The 21985-nt window shown below is 41.4% G+C and overlaps 1 protein-coding gene across 1 annotated transcript in view; it reads left to right on the top strand.

Annotated features, from left to right (window-relative positions):
- The window catches only part of LOC105013975 (D-glucuronyl C5-epimerase B), a 51795-nt gene that overhangs the window by 10511 nt on the left and 19299 nt on the right, over positions 1-21985 (top strand). Inside the window, exon 2 of the mRNA XM_010875886.4 lies at positions 21257-21363. The gene's annotated coding sequence lies outside the window, so the exon portion shown is untranslated. The remainder of the gene's footprint in view (positions 1-21256; positions 21364-21985) is intronic.

The raw sequence follows: 21985 nt of genomic DNA, 5'->3' as shown, positions 1-21985 counted from the left end.
CACTTTATCATGTAGTATGTATCATAAGAAGCCATTACTGGCTCTACACTTTGCTTAGAGCACCTTCCTTTCATATATCATAGACTGAATCCCTGAACTGACAAGTAGTAATCCTGTGTATTTCTATGGAAATCCCCTGTTCCATCAGTCGGATGAAGAAATATAACAACCTGGGTTGTATTGTTTGTTATTTAGAAATCAGCTGCGTTATACAGACAGGCTATTCTATTTTTTTTCCCCTCACTTCAAGGGAAACTACACAGCAATTCAGTAATTTCATGAGGACAGTGTGTATCTGTTTGGAGTCTTATTATTCCTAACCCTCAAAGAAGGACCTTCGGACTTGGCAATGAGAGCTAATAATAAATTTTTTGTGCAGAAATTACGTTCTTTAGTTCAGATCCTGTGGTTCTGATAGTTCTGGACCCCAGACAGTTACATGTAAGACCTTGACATTATTTGCTCTAAAACAACTCCTTTGTTATTAAAATGCATTACAAGGAACATGTGAGCAGCAGTTTGTGTGTAGAGTGACCTTCAGTATTGGGTGAATGTCTTGCGTGTTCTTCCACCTTATTCTTCCGCCAGGAAGTTTGGGTTATTTGCCTATGCCTTTTTTTATTTGCCTGTAAAAACGGTATCGTAAGAATTAATACAGATCAACACTAACACAATAAAATATTTAAAAGATCAGAGGAGTCAAAAATCCATGAACAGGACATAAACATCCCATCCTTGATGCAAAGTGATTTCTAAGCATCTAGCAGAGACATCTGGCACCAAAGTATAAGAAACTATGAACTGTTCACAGGAAATGGCCATCTTCATCTGATTTGCAAAAACATTACCTTTAAGCTTTATAATGACCCAATACCTTATGTAAAAACAATTAATACCTATTTCTAGCAAAAGACCAAAGTAATTTAAAATAATTGAAAAGTGAGAAGAATTGTCAACTTTTAGTCAACCAAGATTAACATATGTTGTAATGGGGCAGCCCTAGCTTAATGTTTTTGCATATCACAGAAAAAATACTTACACTGTGTATGCAGGCCATTGCTGAAATGTTAACTTAGTCATTATCAGATTGTTGGCATTAGCCTTCTTGTACCAATGCCTTGAAGTTTCTCCAAAGCATGGAAAGTGCTTATGTAAATTGATCAATGTCATGGGAAGGACAGCGGTTGGAATTTGAAACGCCTTCATAAGTATGAATAACGATAATTAGGTTATTTTTCATCCAATTGATAACAGTGGGGTTCAACACATGGAGCCAGTAAAATAAAAATGTCCCTCGGCAGCCATTTTCTCTCCACCATCATGAACACCCACTCCTACCATAGAGGCAGGCTGAAATGATGCCTCACTTAATCGTGCTAATAGCTGCCTTTTACAAGCCAGTGCCTGGAGTTCTCTTACCCCCCCCCCCCTCCCCTCCAACCTCCCAGTGATACCAACTTGGGTGTCTCTCAGGCTTTCTCATCTCCTAGAACAAAAATTCTCCCCATTATGGATGCCTCAAGCAACACGCACACATGAGAAGACTTGCAAATAAAGTTTTCCTCTTTCGACAAACTAGCCCTGCCTTGGGGCCCTGTATGGTTCCACAATAAACCCTGTCCAGCTATTAGACTGCTCATTCCATACACACATCTCACACATTTTACGTTTTCTCACACACACACATACACACTTTAACACTGCTTGAAATGCTGTGATGCCGCCAATTTCACAGCCTTCGGCTCCATTGGCCCCAAGTGAGACCTGTCGCCACTTTATTATCAGATCTCATCATTTGCTGGAGAACTGGGCCTGTGGTATGGAACAGCTCATTGTTTTCCTTACCTTTTCCTCTGGTGGTACTGATGACGCTACGGTTTTCAGTTGGGGCCAAAAGTGCCACACATTACACATTGTTCTTAAGCATTGTACAGTCCCTGTGTGTTATTAGAGGAACAATCTGCAGTTTAATCAACAATAGTGTATATTAAACCAAACTAAATTTTGTACTGAAGAAGATATACAAGGAATGACTTTTGCCGGCCGAGCCAAGAAGAGCGAATGTCTCTTACCGAGGGAGTGACTGACAGACCCCTTGTTAAATAGCATAGTGGTTGGAGACACGGACTGCCAAACAATAGGTCCTGTGTTCAGATCTTGTCACGGTCAAAATCAATTATGCGTTCAGATTTTTTTCCAGATAGACAATAACTTTGCTGGCTGCAAGCTTCAGTAGCTACGTTATAGTAAGCCTAATCTAAAACTGTTTATGGTTATATTGCGACTATTTCTGGTGAATTTTCGAAGTACACATCCATGCTTGCTTTTTGGGGTAATATAGGCTAGATCACATCTCCTTGGGCAGTAAAAGAGTAGGGGTTTCCACGATTCTCTTGTCTTTTTACTTTAATGCAATAACAAACAATACAGTGGATTCAATGTCATTCATGAATGAAAGAATGAAAAACTAATGTTTTAGTGCCATGAAATGGGTTTGGCAGTGTAAAGTTCTCGCTAGCAATTGATAAATTCTTATGACCATTCCAGTAAGTTAGTAGATACTAGTAAGCCTATTACTGGCTAATAAGCTGTTAAAACGGCCAGTGGCAAAAGACATACAGTTTATAGATGCTATTTGTGGTGGAGGTAAACTTAATAAGAAACGTTAGTCAGTTTAACACAATGCTTAATGGTGTCTAGTGAAATATTCAATCTTGGCGTGATGTTAATCGGTGGCAAAATTGTTGCAAGCTTGTGCTCTATTTGAGGTTTAAAGGGACTCCTGGAGTCTTAATTTGGAAAATTATTTTGCCTTACAAACATGTTACCAAAAGTTTCATAATAATCCACATAGCTCTTTGTTACTGAGAAATGAAAATGTCTCAAATAAAAATGTCTATATAGTGTTTTGTGAATTTTTCAGGAATTATTGCGTACACTACTTTTCACAAAGTCAAGTTTCAAATTAAATTGCTGATTGCGCATTTAACATACTGTGTCTCCTGTCCCCCCAGATTTCTCTGAAATACTCCTTGATCTCTAGATACTAACAATATTGATGTCATTTTTCTTCCAAATTGTTTTATCAAGCATGTTAAAACCAACTGCCTCTTTTGCAATGGTGTTTGAATTACCTCAGCACAAGAATGGTGTGCTGGACCTACTAGTTATTAAAAACCTGTATGCGAATAATAAATTCTTTACAGCCATGATCAAATGGCTCAAAATACGACTAAATCTGGAGCCTTGATGGTCTTTCCTGAGATTGGAATATAGTATATGAAAAAGCTTGGCGTTCCTAGATAAGCGCATAATGCATGGGATTTATGGTGTTTGTAGTCTTTTTCAAGGACCCATAGTCACTTAAGTGATCTGTCCTCCCCTGCAGGGTTTCTCTGAGTGCCTTTTTGGAGTGTATAGACCCTGGCAAGCACTTGCTTGTATTGCATGTAGCTGTGGGCTCAACATGTTTCTGTAGTGGGCTGCCAGTGAGTACATTGTACAGGCCTTCTCTCCCTTTCAAAGTGTAGCAACACATCCAACAGCTGTTAATTTGAAGGTTGTTAAGGATTGCCCTTTCAATTTGGGTGCACTTCAAAGTGTGCCATGAAATCTTTGAACACAGGTCTCGCTGCAACCTAGAGCTGCTAATTTCATGTTTGTTGCTGTGATTATCTCTCATATGCCAGGTTCTGATTGCAATGGGCATGAAAGGTGAAGCAGTTATATTGATGTCAGGTGTATTGGTTTTGCACACAGATTGGTAGTTGTAATGGCAGGGTGTAGCTGAGGAACTGAAGTCCTCTGCAACAAAGAACAAAAAGTTGTTTACATGTGGCCATTTGCGGTTCGCCTTGGTCTCGGACCTTTGTAGAATGAATTATTTTGGAAAATAGTGTTGTTAACATTTAATGGTTAGTTAGCCCTCCCAAAATGATTAAGTGAATTTTCTGTCCAATCAACAGGGAATCCAGTGATGGGAAAAAAACAAAACACATCCTCTCGTTGTTGATATGATCTGATGTTCTGAAGTTCTTTGTTGTTGAGATGATAAAGTAGATGTATCTGTGCAAATCAATTGAATCGACACAGAACACCACAAAAAATAGGCAACGTCACCCCCAAATGCTGGCCTCTTCATCCTCTACAGACCAGTGCGACTGCAGCAATTTATCAGTCTGAGTCCCCCCACCCACCCACCCACAGAGGAGCTCAGAAGCCCCTCTAAGAGGATTTCTGATGGAGGCGCACAGAGCCAGGTAGAGGTCAGGTCTGGGTGAGCTTAAGAAGACAGCCTCAGAAGAGCCGTTGTGTAGGAAAAGTTCTGAGACAGTTTCTGCAACCTCGGCATCCCAACAGCTTTGGCTGTCTGTGAAAGGGGTAAAAAAAAATGACTCCTAGCTTTCTTCTTTTCATCTCATTCCCCATGAATATTTATAAGGTGAGTTTTGGAACTCCATGTCTGGCTATTAATTGCGAGTAATCCTTCTCCTCAAAAGCATACTGCTGGACTTTATGGAGCTTTTGGGTCTGTTAGGAAATCTGTGTGCATGCAATTTTTGGCCTGCGTTCCAGTTGAGGTAGTTGTATTTAACTCTAAGCATTTTTGCTGTGTAGCAGTGTAAGAGCAATTTTTTTTCATATGCAGTCACATTTTTTTTAAAAATTGTTGTGATTAAAATGGTTTCACCCACACCCACCTGACCATCATATTTACAATTAATAGTTACAACCCTGCTAAATTGGGTAAATATCCAAATCTCACAGCTGCTCACATTCTACTCTGATTGGTATCTTACTCGAATTCCATCTGCCGACCTCTGCTGTACGGAGGATTTAATTGTCTTTGCAGAGTGTTTGGGGATGCACTTTTGCTAATCAGTCAAAGACTGACGTTTCTTGTAAGACTTCTCACGGTTGAAGTGTGTAATTCTGTGCCAGGTGACTCTGCCAGATGTTGAACATGTACTTAACTGCATTTTGTCAATCGGAAATCGGTCTGTTGGTCAGCATACCTGCTATGCAATTGATCAGCTGTTTATGCGATCTATGTGCTTTACGTTACCGTAGTATGCATTATTGCAACAACAGACAGCTGCCTTTGTGAAAATGTATGTTCACAACAGTTCCAAAAGAAAATATTAGGTACAACATATACATTTTTGTGCAGCGATAGTTGGCTGGCTTAGCTAACGCACTACTAAACTTATCAAATAAGGATTTTAAATCATTTATTTTGGTAGACTATGGATATCCCATTTCAAAAGCCACCAATCTATTCTTAAATCCAACACACAGGAAGATACAGTGGGGCGAACAAGTATTTGATACACTGCCGATTTTGCAGGTTTTCCTACTTACAAAGCATGTAGAAGTCTGTAATTTTTATCATAGGTACACTTCAACTGTGAGAGACGGAATCTAAAACAGAAATCCAGAAAATCACATTGTATGATTTTTAAATAATGAATTAGCATTTTATTGCATGACATGAGTATTTGATCACCTACCAACCAGTATGAATTCCGGCTCTCACAGACCTGTTTTTCGTTAAGAAGCCCTCCTGTTCTCCCCTCATTACCTGTATTAACTGCACCTGTTTGAACTTGTTACCTGTATAAAAGACACCTGTCCACACACTCAATCAAAGACTCCAACCTCTCCACAATGGCCAAGACCAGAGAGCTGTGTAAGGATATCAGGGATAAAATTGTAGACCTGCACAAGGCTGGGATGGGCTACAGGACAACAGGCAAGCAGCTTGGTGAAAAGGCAACAATTGTTGGCACAATTATTAGAAAATGGAAGAAGTTCAAGATGATGGTCAATTTCCCTCGGTCTGGCGCTCCATGCAAGATCTCACCTCGTGGGGCATCAATGATCATGAGGAAGGTGAGGGATCAGCCCAGAACTACACGGCAGGACTTGGTCAATGACCTGAAGAGAGCTGGGACCAGTCTCAAAGAAAACCATTAGTAACACACTACGCCGTCATGGATTAAAATCCTGCAGCGCACGCAAGGTCCCCCTGCTCAAGCCAGCGTATGTCCAGCCCTGTCTGAAGTTTGCCAATGACCGTCTGGATGAGCCAGAGGAGGAATGGGAGAAGGTCATGTGGTCTGATGAGACAAAAATAGAGCTTTTTGGTCTAAACTCCACTTGCCGTGTTTGGAGGAAGAAGGATGAGTACAACCCCAAGAACACCATCCCAACCGTGAAGCATGGAGGTGGAAACCTCATTCCTTGGGGATGCTTTTCTGAAAAGGGGACAGGACGACTGCACCATATTGAGGGGAGGATGGATGGGGCCATGTATCTCAAGATCTTTGCCAACAACCTCCTTCCCTAAGAGCATTGAAGATTGGTCGTAGCTGGGTCTTCCAGCATGACAACGACCCGAAACGCACAGCCAGGTCAACTAAGGAGTGGCTCCGTAAGAAGCATCTCAAGGTCCTGGAGTGGCCTAGCCAGTCTCCAGACCTGAACCCAATAGAAAATCTTTGGAGGTAGCTGAACTTCCGTATTGCCCAGCGACAGCCCCGAAACCTGAAGGATCTGGAGAAGGTCTGTATGGAGGAGTGGGCCAAAATCCCTGCTGCAGTGTGTGCAAACCTGGTCAAGAACTGCAGGAAACGTATGATCTCTGTAACTGCAAACAAAGGTTTCTGTACCAAATATTAAGTTCTGCTTGCTGATGTATCAAATACTTATACTTATACTTAAAAATCTTAAAATGTGATTTTCAAAATCGGTTATCAAATACTTCTCCATTTTATTTAGCATTTCACATTCACCATGGCCATTTAAAATACCTGTAATTACCTGATAAATGCATTAAATTAAGACTACCAACAAAGTGGAATAACTTATTAGTTGCTGTTGCAAACCATCTGCAGATACGGTTTGTTTATAAACATTTCTCTAGGTAGAATTAAATGGAAAAACAATACATTTGCAAAAACACATTAAATTAAACTAACGATCAACTTGCAACAAAGCATGCTTTGAAAAATGATACTGAGGTCCTCTTGGCCTCTGGTTACAATTAATGCAGTAAAAATAATACGTCCAAATGAACGACGCTATTTAACCCAAACTGTTCTAACACTACAAATTCTACTATCCTTGGTTTACTGTGTGTGGTGTGAGAACGTTTGCCATATGCCAAGTCTAATAAGAACAAAGCCTCTCCTTAGCTTTAGATAATCCCTGTCTGTGGCACTATGACCTATGCCAATCGTGTGGAGTCCTGATTGCTTGGTAGAGGAAACATTACACTTGGTGACGCAAATGCCCTTTCTTCCTTTCTGAATGTTGCTAGAGTCTGTATTTGCATAAGCCTGGAGATTGCTGACTTTTCTTTGGTGTTCCACCTGCACGGAGCGGCTGAATAAATTGTCTTCCTTATCTCACAAACAAGGTCTCCTGTCCTCTCCGTTGTGTTTGTTATTGCCCTTCAAGCGTTGCTTGCTTTATTAAAGGGGTGCCACTCTGATGCTGTGTGCTCACGTCCTGCCTGGGCTAGCCAACCAGCCCTGTTCAAACACTGCCCTGTCAGCAGTGACGGATTCCAAGGGCCGTGCATGCTTCTCTTGATGACTTGAATATCTTGAGTGCTCGCTTACTATCTATCTATCTCGCTGTCCCTCTAACCCCCCCCCCCCCCCCCAACTCTAGAGTGGGGGTGCAAACAACCAAGCGCAGCCGCATGTTGAATGCCATAGGCGCCTGTTTGTGAAATAGACATTTTGTCCCAGAGTAAAAACCTTGTTGCTTTCTGTCATCTCTCAAACAAATGTCGTTTGCTAATTTAATGGTAATGACGGGATAATTTATTCGCTTGACATCACATGCTGCAGCACTTGCTTCCTGTTGAAGGAATTTTTTTTTCCAGCTGAGTGCTAAGAGACCATGGACATGTCCATCGGTTGGAATCAAGCCTCTTGCTTCAGGTTTTGGTGTTTGTCAGGGCTGGTGTTAGTTTAATCAGTAGCGCCCGGATCCAGATTAACTTGTATAACAATATCTAGACAGATTGGGACAGTTTGTGACAATGTGTTTGCGGAGGGGGTAAATATGCAGACACCTTATGATAATTTTACATGCAGTAAATCTCATACTCATTGTTTCGATTGCTTATGAGACCAGTTTTTGTGAGACCAGAACGTGGCTTCCTTTGACAGGTTGATCACACAGGCACTATACCAGGTGTTTAAAGGCAATATGAGATTGTATATCACCTCTGGCTTTAAAGGGTGTTTAATGTCAGCGTCCTATTAACGGAGCAAACCACGTATGTGTTAGGTGAAGTTAGAAGACTACATGTCAGGTTTTTTTGCATTTTTCCATTTTCTCCTCACTCACTGAGTCCACAGACACTTTGGACCATGTTACTGGCAAGCCTCCATGAATACCAGCGTTTTTAAGGAATGCCTAAGCATGGTTGAGACTACATGTCCAGGGTATTGAAGATTTCTTATGACCCTTAGAGATTGGTCATTTTAAAAGTAAAATGTGTGACTGGACACAATTGTTTGAATTTTACTTGAATGTAAGTGTACAGGTGCTGGTCATAAAATTTGAATATCATCAAAAAGTTGATTTATTTTAGTAATTCTATTCAAAAAGTGAAACTTGTGTATTATATTCATTCATCACACACAGACTGATATGTTTCAAATGTTTATTTCTTTTAATTGTTATGATTATAACTGACAACTAATAAAAATCCCAAATTCAGTATCTCAGAAAATTTGAATATTACTTAAGACCAATACAAAAAAAATATTTTTAGAAATGTTGGCCAACTGAAAAGTATGAACATGAAAAGTATGAGCATGTACAGCACTCAATACTTAGTTGGGGCGCCTTTTGCCTGAAGTACTGCAGCAATGCGGCGTGGCATGGAGTCAATCAGTCTGTGGCACTGCTCAGGTGTTATGAGAGCCCAGGTTGCTCTGATAGTGGCCTTCAGCTCTTCTGCATTGTTGGGTCTGGCGTATCGCATCTTCCTCGCCACAGTAACCCATAGATTTTCTCTAGGGTTAAGGTCAGGCGAGTTTGCTGGCCAATTAAGAACAGGGATATCATGGTCCTTAAACCAGGTACTGGTAGTTTTGGCACGGTGTGCAGGTGTTGGAAAATGAAATCTGCATCTCCATAAAGTTGGTCAGCAGCAGGAAGCATGAAGTGCTCTAAAACTTCCTGGTAGACGGCTGCGTTGACCTTGGACCTCAGAAAACAGTGGACCAACACCAGCAGATGACATGGCACCCCAAACCATCACTGACTGTGGAAACTTTACACTGGACTTCAAGCAACGTGGATTCTGTGCCTCTCCTGTCTTCCTCCAGACTCTGGGACTTTGATTTCCAGAGGAAATGCAACATTTACTTTCATCAGAAAACATTACTTTGGACCACTTGGCAGCAGTCCAGTCCTTTTTGTCTTGGCAGCAGTCCAGTCCTTTTTTGTCTTCTGACGCTGTGTCTTGTTCAAGAGTGGCTTGACTCAAGGAATCTCACAGCTGAAACACGTCTTGCATACGTCTGTGCGTGGTGGTTCTTGAAGCACTGACTCCAGCTGCAGTCCACTCTTTGTGAATCTCCCCCACATTTTTGAATGGGTTTTGTTTCACAATCCTCTCCAGGGTGCGGTTATCCCTATTGCCCGTACACTTTTTTTTTTCTACCACATCTTTTCCTTCCCTTCGCCTCTCTATTAATGTGCTTGGACACAGAGTTCTGTGAACAGCCAGCCTCTTTAGCAATGACCTGTGGTATCTTGCCCTCCTTGTCCAAGGTGTCAGTGGTCGTCTTTTGGACAGCTGTCAAGTCAGCAGTCTTCCCCATGATTGTGTTGCCTACAGAACTAGACTGAGAGACCATTTAAAGGCCTTTGCAGGTGTTTTGGGTTAATTCGCTGATTAGAGTGTGGCACCAGGTGTCTTCAATATTGAACCTTTTCACAGTATTCAAATTTTGAGATACTGAATTTGGGGTTTTCATTAGTTGTCCGTTTTAAAATCATCAAAATTAAAAGAAATAAACACTTGAAATATATCAGTCTGTGTGGAATGATTGTATACATTATACAAGTTCCACTTTTTGAATGGAATTACTGAAATAAATCAACTTTTTGATGATATTCAAATTTTATGACCAGCACCTGTACACCAATTCCGCCAAATATGATTATTATATTATTTTATGATAACTGAGTGAAGAATTATTTTATACTATATTGAACTATTTAATATTTGTTTTTTATTATATTACTTAAATGTATTATGATGTACAGTTACGTAAAATTGTTCTGTAGCTCTTATTCAAACAGTTAAATCCAATGTGTTCCAATGTGTTTTGAATTGCATTAGCTTAAATTGTGTAATTTACTAAGCCACACCTACTGTGTACTTTCCCAGTATGCATTGGCCATTCAAAGGATCCCGGCTTAGTTTTCAAAGCATGATGGCATTTTTATTTTATTGGAGCAATAATTTCAGTAGCGGCTGCAAAAAAGGTACAACGTGATTGGATGACTTCTTCTCTATATGCGTTTGTATGCACGTTTTTTTTTTTTTTCATTATTTTATATTTTGTAAATGTCAGTGTCACACACTATGTCATGAGTAAAATGTTGCTAACTTTTAGTTCAACTTAATAGAAACTCCAACTTTACTAGAAATATTTGAGTAAAAAATGCCCCATGGTTTACAGTGTGCTTGTGAATTAGCTTTATTGATTCTCACTCACATGGATTCAAACCACACAATGTTTTTGTAAATCTGACAGCCCACCGTTTCCCATTTTTCGAGTTCCTCTGAAAGTAACCTATTAGATGCTTTGTGAGAAGGACTAGTTATACAAACTAGTTCCACGGATTCTAACGTATCTTACGAGCAACTCAATTATTCAAGTGAGCTTGTGGTATTGAATCAGTGTTTGCTTAGGCCATCGCAGAACGGAAACCAAGTTCTAAAATCTGTTTAAAGTCTGCTCTGCTGCCTAGACCTCTGTTGATCTAATCATTTTATTAGGCCACTGACCTTCGCGTTCTCCCAGAGAGTGCAGAGTGAAACAGCCCTTTCTCCCACGCCCAGACAACCAACATGCATCTCTCTGCCCTCCTCCTCCTCACAGGCCAGCATCTCCCGTTTCCATCCATTGAAAAGATTGCCGTCTCGCTTTCTTTCGTCAGTGTTGCAGGTGCAAGCTTGGCAAAAAAGGAAAAAGCCCATATTTGTTTCTGCCTTTTTTGATTCCGGGATTGTTTTTGATTGAAAATGGTAAGGCAAGCATCATATTCAGGGCTGCAGTCGTGGCTAAGAACCCAAAGAATCTCAATTAGTGTAGGCCATTTTTGCAATTGCTGTTAATATTTCAGCTGGATTTTTCCAGTTATATGAATGCTGTCGAGTTGGGCGGTGCATCTTGTTAGGAATGTAATAAAGGACTGTGGATGCCACTGAATTGGCCGTCTGTGGTATTTGGCATGCATGTGCAGTATGTGAATGATATTAGCCCTAACATGCAAAGCTGTAGTTGAAGGGCTGTAGAAGGATGTAACTGTCAGGGAGACATCCCTGAATATTCCATTCTAGGCACATAGTGGAGATCAATGTCAGGCAGCGTGTTTCGGTTCTATGGAAATAGAATGATGAATGTCCTGATTCACCTCCTGGTGTCCCACTTTTTCCTTGCTCTTCCAGTCTGTCTTTCAGTCTCGGGATCATAAATCTTGATATTGAAAAGCCGAGCCTTTGATGAGGAATAATATAATGTGCATATTGCAGCATGAGATAAGCAAATCCTACTCCTCTATCTTTGGAAAGCCCTTTTCCCCACCTTTACCCTCTGTCATCAGCCAGCCTTACAGACAGAGGTGGAGCTTCGGTCGGTGCGATGGGTGGCAACCAAGATGAGGGACCCACAACAATATTTATCACAGAAAACAATCATGTAGAATATTTTTGTTGTTGTTGTTGGTTTGTCATATTTACTTTAGAAAATATTAAAACATTATACCTTAATACATTATTAGGACTATTCAACTATTCTGTGTAATGTTAGATCTTGCCAGCTCTAAGCTCTGGAAGATATCTGGCTAACCTAATGTAATATAAAAATAGAATGTGTTTATATGTCTGGAGCCCAAGAGACAAGAAAAACGTTCTATTCTTTCATATCTGCCGATGACAAATGTCTTCAGTGAAGTTGAGCAGCGGCAGCATGAGAGGATTGATAGGCGTAAACTTCACAACGACAGCGTCACGTGAGGAAGGGATGGATGACCGTGATGACACGGGCACTACATCAGCCACAACCTGAAACCTGATTGTGCAGCTGCTCTGGATTGTTCCGGAATCTGACTGGACACGGCTCAGCTGTACTCACTGACCTACTGGTCGTCTCTAGGTTTCTTCCTAAGATTTCCTCAGTTACTGTGCATCAAGTCTTGATGTTGCTTGCACTTTGTGCTTTCAGCCAGGGTGTCTGTAAACACACTTTGACAACTGCTGATGTAAAAAGGGCTTTATTAAATACATTTAATTATAACTGCAGGTATGAATTTCTAGCCTCTGGTGATCAACAGCTTCTGGTGGTCATGGTACAATATACAAACATTTAATTGCAATACGCAACATTTCCTGATATGCCTGTCAACTGGATATATTATTGTGGCAAAGGAGAAATGCAAAACATTTGTAAAAATATTAGTGCACAGCTTTTGAGAGCCATAGGCCTTTTGTTCTTCTGATTTATATCAGGTGATGAAACAAGTCTTTGACTTAACGTGTTGCGTTTTCAATTTTTATTCACCAATTGGCCAGTGGTATTAAAAAGCAATGTTCTTTGCCTATATGTTTGATGTAGGAAATGAGGTAGCAATAGTTAGAACGCACAGGGGATTGAAAGCTAAACTCTGTCCCAGCTTACAGAGATTGAGCGATATCGTCAAAGCTTTTTGAATCCCCCCCCACTCTTTCAAATCTTTTTGATTTCCACTAGCTTAGCTGTTTAATATTCTGAAGTAGTTGGTGGCCTTTTCAGAAAACCAACAAGGTGCTGAGGATGTTAGTCTTGTCTTTATGCAGACAATGCTGTGCCCAGCCATCTCTCAGACCTAACACAGGGGTCACAATACTTCTACAGTGCTCTGTCGCTCTCCTCAAACAGTTTGTCCTCCAACGTCCTACAAGCGCTCGCGTCATTGTTCTCCGGTCTCTTTGTCTTTAGTAGCGTCTCCCCTTTATCTATGGGCACAAGGAGGGGTGTCTATTCAAAAAAATTTCCCCTTACTCAGTCTGGAGGGTCCCATTTAGTTGACACTGATGACCAGACTTGTTGTGAATCTTTGTTTAGCGATGTGAGCTTTTGCCAACCGTGGAGTGGAGGGGTGAGCCACGCCTCTCGTTTGGCCGGGTTGTTTGTGTGTTTACGTCTGTACCGTTTATGATGTGTACTTGTGTTTTTACGTTCCGAGTTAAGTTTGCCGTGTCCATCTAGGATGTGATGCCGAGGCTTGTTAGAACCAGCGCCTGGGAAGCTTTGAGGCTATTTCTGCACCTCTGCCGAAAACTCAAATTCTGAGTAGTTTGATCTCTGCAAGGCACTGCTGCGTCCTGCCCTGCTTGGATTCTCGACTGTTTGTTTACTTGGAGCCAGTGAGCCCAGCCTGAACAGTGATTACAGCAAAGCTGCAGTCTGGGCTCCCCTGTTGCTCAGCACTCCCAGCCTTTCACAGCCCCCCCGGAGCCTTTTTGTTTTTATGGCCTCGTCCCCAAACTTCTCAATAATCTGGCTCTTTGCCCCAACGTTAGCAGGATGTAACTCTTTTCTTTTTTTTTTGGGGGTGGGGGGGGAGTAAACGGAGACGATGAAGGATCCCTACACTCTACCCCTCGTCATCACAGTTGGTTTGTGTCAGAAATAGACAAGTGACTTGTGATTCTGCCACCAGGACTGCTTGACAGGAACAGGAAGTTAGCTGTCTGTACCTCGCAGGGAAAGGCCCACAGAGACAGGATGGGATATGGAGGAGTAGTGAAAGCGACCAGCTGCCTGATCAGGCTGTAATCCGCCGAGACGGGGCTGGGGCATAGACACATTTTCTGGGTAGAGTGCCGGAGCAAAATGTATGCAAAGCCCGGTTGAAAACCTGTCCGATCTTACTAACTATATTTCTGAAGGCTTGTTGACAGCCACGACCCATCTACATGCGATGTGGGGCCACTGAAACCCTCTGTTCAGTAATCCACTGTGAAGAGTACCTCCTGTGGAGATTTGATGGTGGGGAGGGTTGGAGCATGATTTAGAGGGTGTCGTTTTAAAAGGCACATCTGAAGGGTAGCTGAATTAGTGGCCCAGTTATTCCTCATCAGGCAGGGCTAGAAAAAGAAGGGTTTATTTTTTTTTATGTGGGCCTGACACACCCAGAGACTGTAAAGAAGTCTCGTTCGTTGTGATAGAAATAGAAACCGTGTTGAAGTTTACAAATGAAATTGGACACTCATGTCTCAATGATGTTGGTGTTTACACAGGTATGATTTCTCTTTGCATATTTTAGGCTAAATATTACTTTGCAGTGTTGACTGTGTTTGTCTCTCTGGTCTGCTTTTAGATGTTCTCGGAACGTATCATTTTACGAGCAGCATTTCTGACAGTGTTATAAATCAGGAATGAGATTCCATTTCCCCTTTCAAGTGTGCATCTATTATTTAACCTGCAATATTTTATGCAGAATGGAAATTAGACTGAAAAGAAGGTACTTTTCTTTTCTGTCTTTATCAGTTGCCAGATTGAGTGTTGTGCAGCAGGGCCTACACACGGTTAGCATTCCAGCGCTCCATGCTTATTTGGAATTCAGCTTGGTTGCCTTTCCTTTTGAAGTACTTCATTGAACCAGCTTGTGAGATTTCCCACATACAGCAGTGTTGACCTAGTATACAGACACGTGCCTTCAGTGTTTATACACCTTCTATTACTCTGATCAAGGTACTCTGGTTTCAGCTCATTCTTCAGCTTCATGGTACCGACACCCAACCTCCTCCTCTTTCAAGATTGTGCAGCAGTTATAGATTTGTCTCCGTGCTGTACCGGTTCTCAGTTTTCCCTCGTGTTTGCGTTTCTGTGAAAATGACAGCCAAATCACTGGCAGTGGGGTATGTGTGAAATTATGCGACACCCAAGAGTTGTCAGTCCTTCAGAATATTTGTTGGACTCCTGTCACTGAAGAGCCAACTGACGCTTGTTTTTAATTCTGCGTCTCAAAGAAGCTTCTCTATTCATTTTCAGCTCAACCCACTCGGGGATCTAATGTTCTGAATCAGACTGGAGCTGGCTGTGTGTCTGGATGCACATCTGAGTTTTTTGGAGTGCAGGCGCTGTTCATGGCGGTTGAAAGCAAATATCTCTGTTTGTCTCTTCACTGGTTCGCCAACGCCATTTTCCTGGATGCTACTCTGGATCGCAGATGGCCAATGATGCCTGCCACTAATAACATCCACGGTTGAATGGGTTAATGATTAGCTGGCCATTGATCCCCAGAGACCATGACGGTGTTATGACTGCGGAGCAGATGTCCATCCATTGCCTCGACCTCCATCCACCTGGGGAGAAAGTCCTGACGAATGCCCACTCATGTCAACATGCCAGGGAATGAGTAGTGTACAGAATCTACATGCAGTCACTTTCTACTTAGGGCAAGGATCTTCGAAGTGATGAGCCAATCCCACCCCACTATCTACAAAGTAGTCTGGCCAAGAGATCCAGAGCTTTGCAAGTCTTTAAGCGTCTTGGGAATACATTTTGTACATGTTGTTAGTCTCGAACATTCTCAGACTTCTCTGGTGAATGGCGCTTGTATAATATGGTAATTAACAGTAGAATCAGTATTTGCCTGACCACAATGATCACAGGATTCCACAGAACATAACGTAATATTATATTGAAACTTAACAGAGCGCCACTGGACAAAATAAACAGGTAGGCAATGCGAATGTCTGTTAACGCCACCTGCTCTGATGCAACGTTCGGCAGAGTAACCTGTTCTCCAAGAGTAGAGCAGTGGGAGCATGGTGAATAAATACACGCCAAAACGTGATCTGCACAGAAGCTTCATGAACCTCCAGTCACTGAAGCTTCAAAGGCAACAGCCCCGATTTGTGCATTCCTGAGCTGCCATGTCGATACACTACGCAGGTAGCCTTGCGCTTAGTGTTGGCCTAGTATCTAAAAAGCAGGTTCAGATCCCTGACTTGACAACTGAAAATATGCTGATGTGCCCTTTAGCAAGGCCCCAAACACTAATTTCCCCTGTAATTCACTCTGTTTAATAAGAAAAAAGGACTTCGGCTGGGCCCCGTCAAAGCCCTGCTGCATCCAGATGGTCAGTCCTCTGGGAGAGACTAGGGAGTCATCCCAAATGACAGCGCCACCTTGAGGGGTTGTGAAAAAAGTGACGCACCACAAACATCCGTTTTCTGCTCACAACATGGGAGATGAGGACCACAGCCACTGGCTGTCTATTTTTACTTTCCTCTACGTCATCAATCACCTTGCTTTTTTTTTGTTGTTGCCACTATTACTGCCGTCTAGCCAAGTAGCGATTTCCATATTGTTGTGGAATGCTGATTTCACCATTTCCCCTGCCAAATTATTTTCGGAATTCAAAAGTATTACTATCTACTGGCCCTCTTCATGAATAAAATGAAGTACCATGTTGTATATGTTGTGCTCACTAGTATTAACAAAGACAAAATGCCCCATTTGACGGATTTTGCTAACAACTGTGCATGTGTGTATGGTTCAGTCTGTTGTCATAGCCACATGAAAGACTAGCGCTCCTCCTCTGGAGTCTGTAACCGGGTTTCCAGGTTCCCTGTTGCAAGGTGGGCTGACTCTTAATGATTGGTCATGTTGTGCACGGTGCATCTGTGCTTCAGTATGATCAACCAGACTCTACCTTCGGGAACTAATTTAACCCTTTCACTTATTACACATTTTATGTCACAGCCTTTTTTCTGAAGTAGATTAAATAGATTTTTTTCTCATCAATCTACACACAACTTATAATGACCGTGCAAAACAGGTTTTTGGACTTTTTTGCACATTTATTCAGAAGTCAGTTTGTAAATATTTACAAAGGAAAATTGACAAAACTTAATGAAAACCTGAGTAATCATATTACTAATAATATTATCTTATTTGTAATTTCATGATAAATTAGAATTGTTTTATCGCCCAGCCCTAATGTTATCCTCTTGATAGCTACCAAAAATGGAACCAATGAATTTATAGCTCAGTTTACCATATGACCTGATTTAGAACAGGAATTGGTCCCTTCATACCCCATATAACACAACTTACAATCAATATTTTGCCATGCAATAACCTTTTACTAGACTCCAGAGTTAGGGTTGTGTAGTATATCTGTAGTTCCCAGATGAGGAGCAGCAACTTCTCAACTTAACATATGAACACACTTTGTTTGTAACTCATTGTTCCTAAACACCTTTTGAAATACTAAGTTGAATTACAAAGACCGGTGTTGGTTGTTTATTAAACCAATGCTAAATCCGTGGGAAATGTTATTAGGATTTTGAGTGTATCTTGGCAAGCACCAAAGCACTACCAGGACTGCAGACTTTGTTGCATATAATTTATGAGTCTTTCGTAACCTCTTTGGTGTGCTAGTACTTGCTCTGGTCCATGGAATTGATCAATAGCACTATATCAAATGCAATCAAATATTACAATGTGGGGAACTTTCACAACCAGGATATTTTTGCAGTCCTTCAAGCCAACGTCACTGAGCAGTGGCATTTTGGGTAACAAATCCTCCCAGGCCGCTTGGCGTCAGTCAAACATCAACCTTCCTGCTCCACCCTGTCTTTTTGTTGGCTTAAACATAATTTGTTCCTCAAACGCCCTCTCCACCATGTGCCACCAAATAGGCTCCAAGAGTGCCGATGTGTTACTAGCTGTTATAAACTTTCTAATACATGATTTAAGCACTTTGTCGATCAGCCCATTTGATAAAACATTGATCGTCTCTCTTCGCTTTATGATTTAAGACCGTCTTTAATTTAACAGTCCTTAACACCAGAGCTGAAGGGAAGTTATAGGGGTGAGACGAATTGCAGGGTGAAGTATCCCTGTCACTTTCTACACATGGCTCGTGATGAATTGGCTGTGCATTAATGACCACGCAGTTAAAGGACGCCTGGAAATTCATCATGGTCACAATTACAAATGTTAGATTTGTTTCCTCTGTCATTTATGGGCCACTCAGAGTCTGTAAGTAAATTGCTATTGATGTAAGAATATAATTTAGCCATGGTTGAAAAGTATTGTGGAAATCCATTTTGCTTCCGTCCCAAGACTTGGGACTGAAAAGGTGCTTTTGGGTGAAATATTTTGATTAAACTAAAACTAAATGTAACTTAATTCTAGTTAAATTTAAAACAAATACGTTTTTAAACCACAAACAAATGGGGAAAAGTGCATTATGTTATTGTTTGATACATTTTTCTACAAACAGGCCAACATTAAGCATTCACCCTGCCAATCCCTGCAGTAGTTTTGAAACATGCTATTAGAATTATCTATACTAGCTTAATGATCAGACTCAAACCATAGCACTAACTTCAGTACAAAAGAATATGTATATCTAATTGATTTGGGAACTTCCAAATGAGGATCAAAGCTGGTCCAAATAACATTACCCCTATGTTATAGCTTATTTGTAATGTTATGTTAATCACAACATGTTTATTACCATGTTTGATTATGCAAATAGTGCCTTTAATGTTGTTTACCAAACTGTACAGGCTTTGGTTTTGGGATGATTTCTATATCACTTGCTGGGATTGTTTTACAAATAATTCTAATCATAATATCAAGCATGTCAAAACTCAGTGTGTGCACTCACAGAAATAATTGTTGTATATTGAAGGCCGTGGTCATCTGGTTCTGATGCTCAAATCTGTGAGGTGTATGTGCTACCTAAAAACATTTGGGTATGTGCTTGCAAGCAATATTTGACAAGCTTGTAAGTTTGAACACATTTTAGAAACTCGTACTTCTGTAACCAGACATTTGTATATTCATTCCACAAGCAAAAGAGTGAAAGTCGTCTACTCTACGCCAGTCATGCACATTTGCATTCCTAGCCCACGCCACCTGGTGGACGACTTTCAAAATAACACCCCAACAGCAAAGTTGTGTTTAAGTAGCTACAGTTCAAATAAAAGGAAACAGAAGATTTTCTTATGGTTAACAAGTGCATTATGTATTGTACATAAGATGTGCTGTCTATGTCCTTGTACAAAAACATTTTTGGTAATATATGTTTGCCTAGGCAAACAGTGTTGGGAACTAAATGTACGAACCTGCGAAGATAACATGACGGGACAACATTTGTTGGGAACGACATGTTTACGGTTGCTTGGTTCCAACTATAACCACTTAATGTTTTTCAACACGTTTTTTCACCTGAACAGCTAATTGTAACCCCATTAATTCAACTAATGGCTCTACTCCGGTTGACATTCCGGTTTTATTGCACAAATTTAGTTGAGTGATGTTTGGCAGCATTGTGGTGATGTCAGTGGATGAACAATGTGTTGCTTACAGAACGTTGTTGTGAGATAAGGCATCCCGAACCTGCTCAGACAAAGCAACATTTAAACTAAAACGAAGGTTGTATTGAATACATTGCGCTGTTGTACGCCTGTCTGTTCTTTCTCTTCTATGTTTTTCGTGCCTGAGGTCTTTAGTTGAGTATTTGTTCGCCATATTGTTTTTAAATCTTTGTTGTCTGCACCTGTTTATTCTCTCATTTCATGCTCAATGTTCTGTGTGGGACCAAGAAATGGTAGCTTAAATGACCAGCTAAGCCAATTGATCAGTTCAGTCATTTGACGGAGGGGAAAGGAAGAAATTAAGAGCACTTTAAAGATTGTTGCACTCCGTTTTGGTCTGCAACTAAGTGATGAATACAAGGAACGGACAAACCCTGGTGGAGTTGCTCTATTTACCAGTGCGTTTTGCATGACATTCTCACCGGTTACAGTGTCTTATGCAGGAGAGTTTTGTTCAGACATGCCGTCAATGCAGATTGGACAACAATTCTGTGAGGAAAAACAACAGCTAATGGCTTTTTTCCGCAGTGCAGAGAGCATTTCGTCCATGCTGTAAATATGCACAACCTGCACAGTTTTAAATGCAGATTTTTAAGCATCTGCCTGGTTAAGCATGTTGGTTCTCCGGGAGTATGGCAGAGCAAGCCCAAATGTTACATATGTCCAATGGTGGGTTAACTTCTGAGTGAAACGGCTCCCGTGGGGCCTTGGGACAAAAAACTTCAATGGAGAAGTGTGTACTATTGCAGGAAATTCCACTCCCATTGCCATACCTTAGTTAGAAATTACATCCAGAAATTGCCTTGTATTGGGTTGCCTTGTATCATATAGACAAGTAGTGATGATGAACGGGTCTTTAAATGGAAGAGAATGGGGAGCTTCAATAATGTAGGGATTATTATATAAATGCCAATTAACTTGAGCATAGTTTTTGTCTTTTACTGTCTTTCATGTTAAGCTTTCATGCCATGGACCTTTGTTCTCTGCAAGTATGTGATTTTGTCGGATTAGTTTTTTATTTTACTTTTTCTCTACAACGCCAAAGCTCAATAGAAAAGCAAGAATTTCTCTTTGGCCTCAGTTGATAGTGTATAGAGATGTAATCAGTGCAGTTTCTTTTAAGCGCTCATCTCAGCTTCATCGCCGCCTTTGATCCCTATCAGCAGGGTACTGTAAGACTCCTTTTTCCCACAGACTCATTTTATCTCTTTGTGGTCATGTTTGCCCGGAACTGGTCTGATCTCCCGATGTAATCATGACATACGTTGATGAAAACATTGTCTTGGTCTGGCAACCTCCGGAAATGATCCTAGACCAAAATGGTCCCGGCCCGCGCTGCCGGCCCAAGTCAAGCTAGGTGACACAAGCTCTTTAGTTGGACAGGCGTTGTTGTTGTCTTGGCTGTCACTGAGGCTACTATGCTTTTAGAGTCATCTGACTATTTCTGAAACTTCCAGATATGTCTGGTAATGGACCCAACATGATGGCCCGAGTCCGTATGGGATCATATGTTACTTAAATCCTGTGTAGTTCTAGGCCACAGTTTACTGAATTCACCCTGATCGGTCGGTATTTTTGATGATGATAGAATGTGTAATTTATGTGTGGCAGGTGGTGAAGACCAGGCCGGTGAGGAAGACTATCAGCCAGACCAGGGAAGCCTGTGGCGGTTGACATGACGACAGCTCCGCTGGGTGTTTTCTGGTGAATGGATTAGGGTGAGTATATACCTGTTTCCTTTTTTTCTGCAGGAACTTGCATCAGACCGTGAACAGCGGTAATGCTGACCCAACCTGCCACAATCTTAATTGAGTACGCAGAGCTGTGACGGATTTCTCTAAGCCCAAACCATAGCAATAGGAAAGAAGAGCTCTTTGAACTCGCTCTGGATTCATTAGCCTGTATCAGGCTAGTAATTGGAAGACTGCATGGAGAGAGAGAGAGCACAGGATTTTTGTGGATTCACCGGCGCTGATCAAAGCTGCATGCCCTACCACCCCGCCAGTCGTAATCTCTGGGGAACGACTTGGTGCCACCTCTCCATGTCACATGTTCAAGGTCCTCAGATCTGGGATCCCGCTGTGGCTTTTTTTTTTTTTTTTACCAAGCAAGCCTTTATTGTGAAGGGATGCCGTTCCCCTGCTCTGTTCCTTCGTCATAGTTACCATGCACCGGCACCTGTTGCCACGCGCTGCATATGAATGATGTGCTGTGGTCACAATAATGGCATTGAGGTGTTTATTGGGAGCATGTATAATCCCCCCCCCCCCTGTAAACCTCTAATATTGTAAGCTTTTTGATAATGACCTGTCTAATCCCCTGACTCTTGATGAATTGGAA

This window comes from Esox lucius, chromosome 2 (assembly GCF_011004845.1).
Source record: "Esox lucius isolate fEsoLuc1 chromosome 2, fEsoLuc1.pri, whole genome shotgun sequence".
NCBI classification, from domain to species: domain Eukaryota; kingdom Metazoa; phylum Chordata; class Actinopteri; order Esociformes; family Esocidae; genus Esox; species Esox lucius.
Note: the sequence above shows the minus strand (reverse complement) of the source record. Positions and strands in the feature narration are given on the sequence as shown.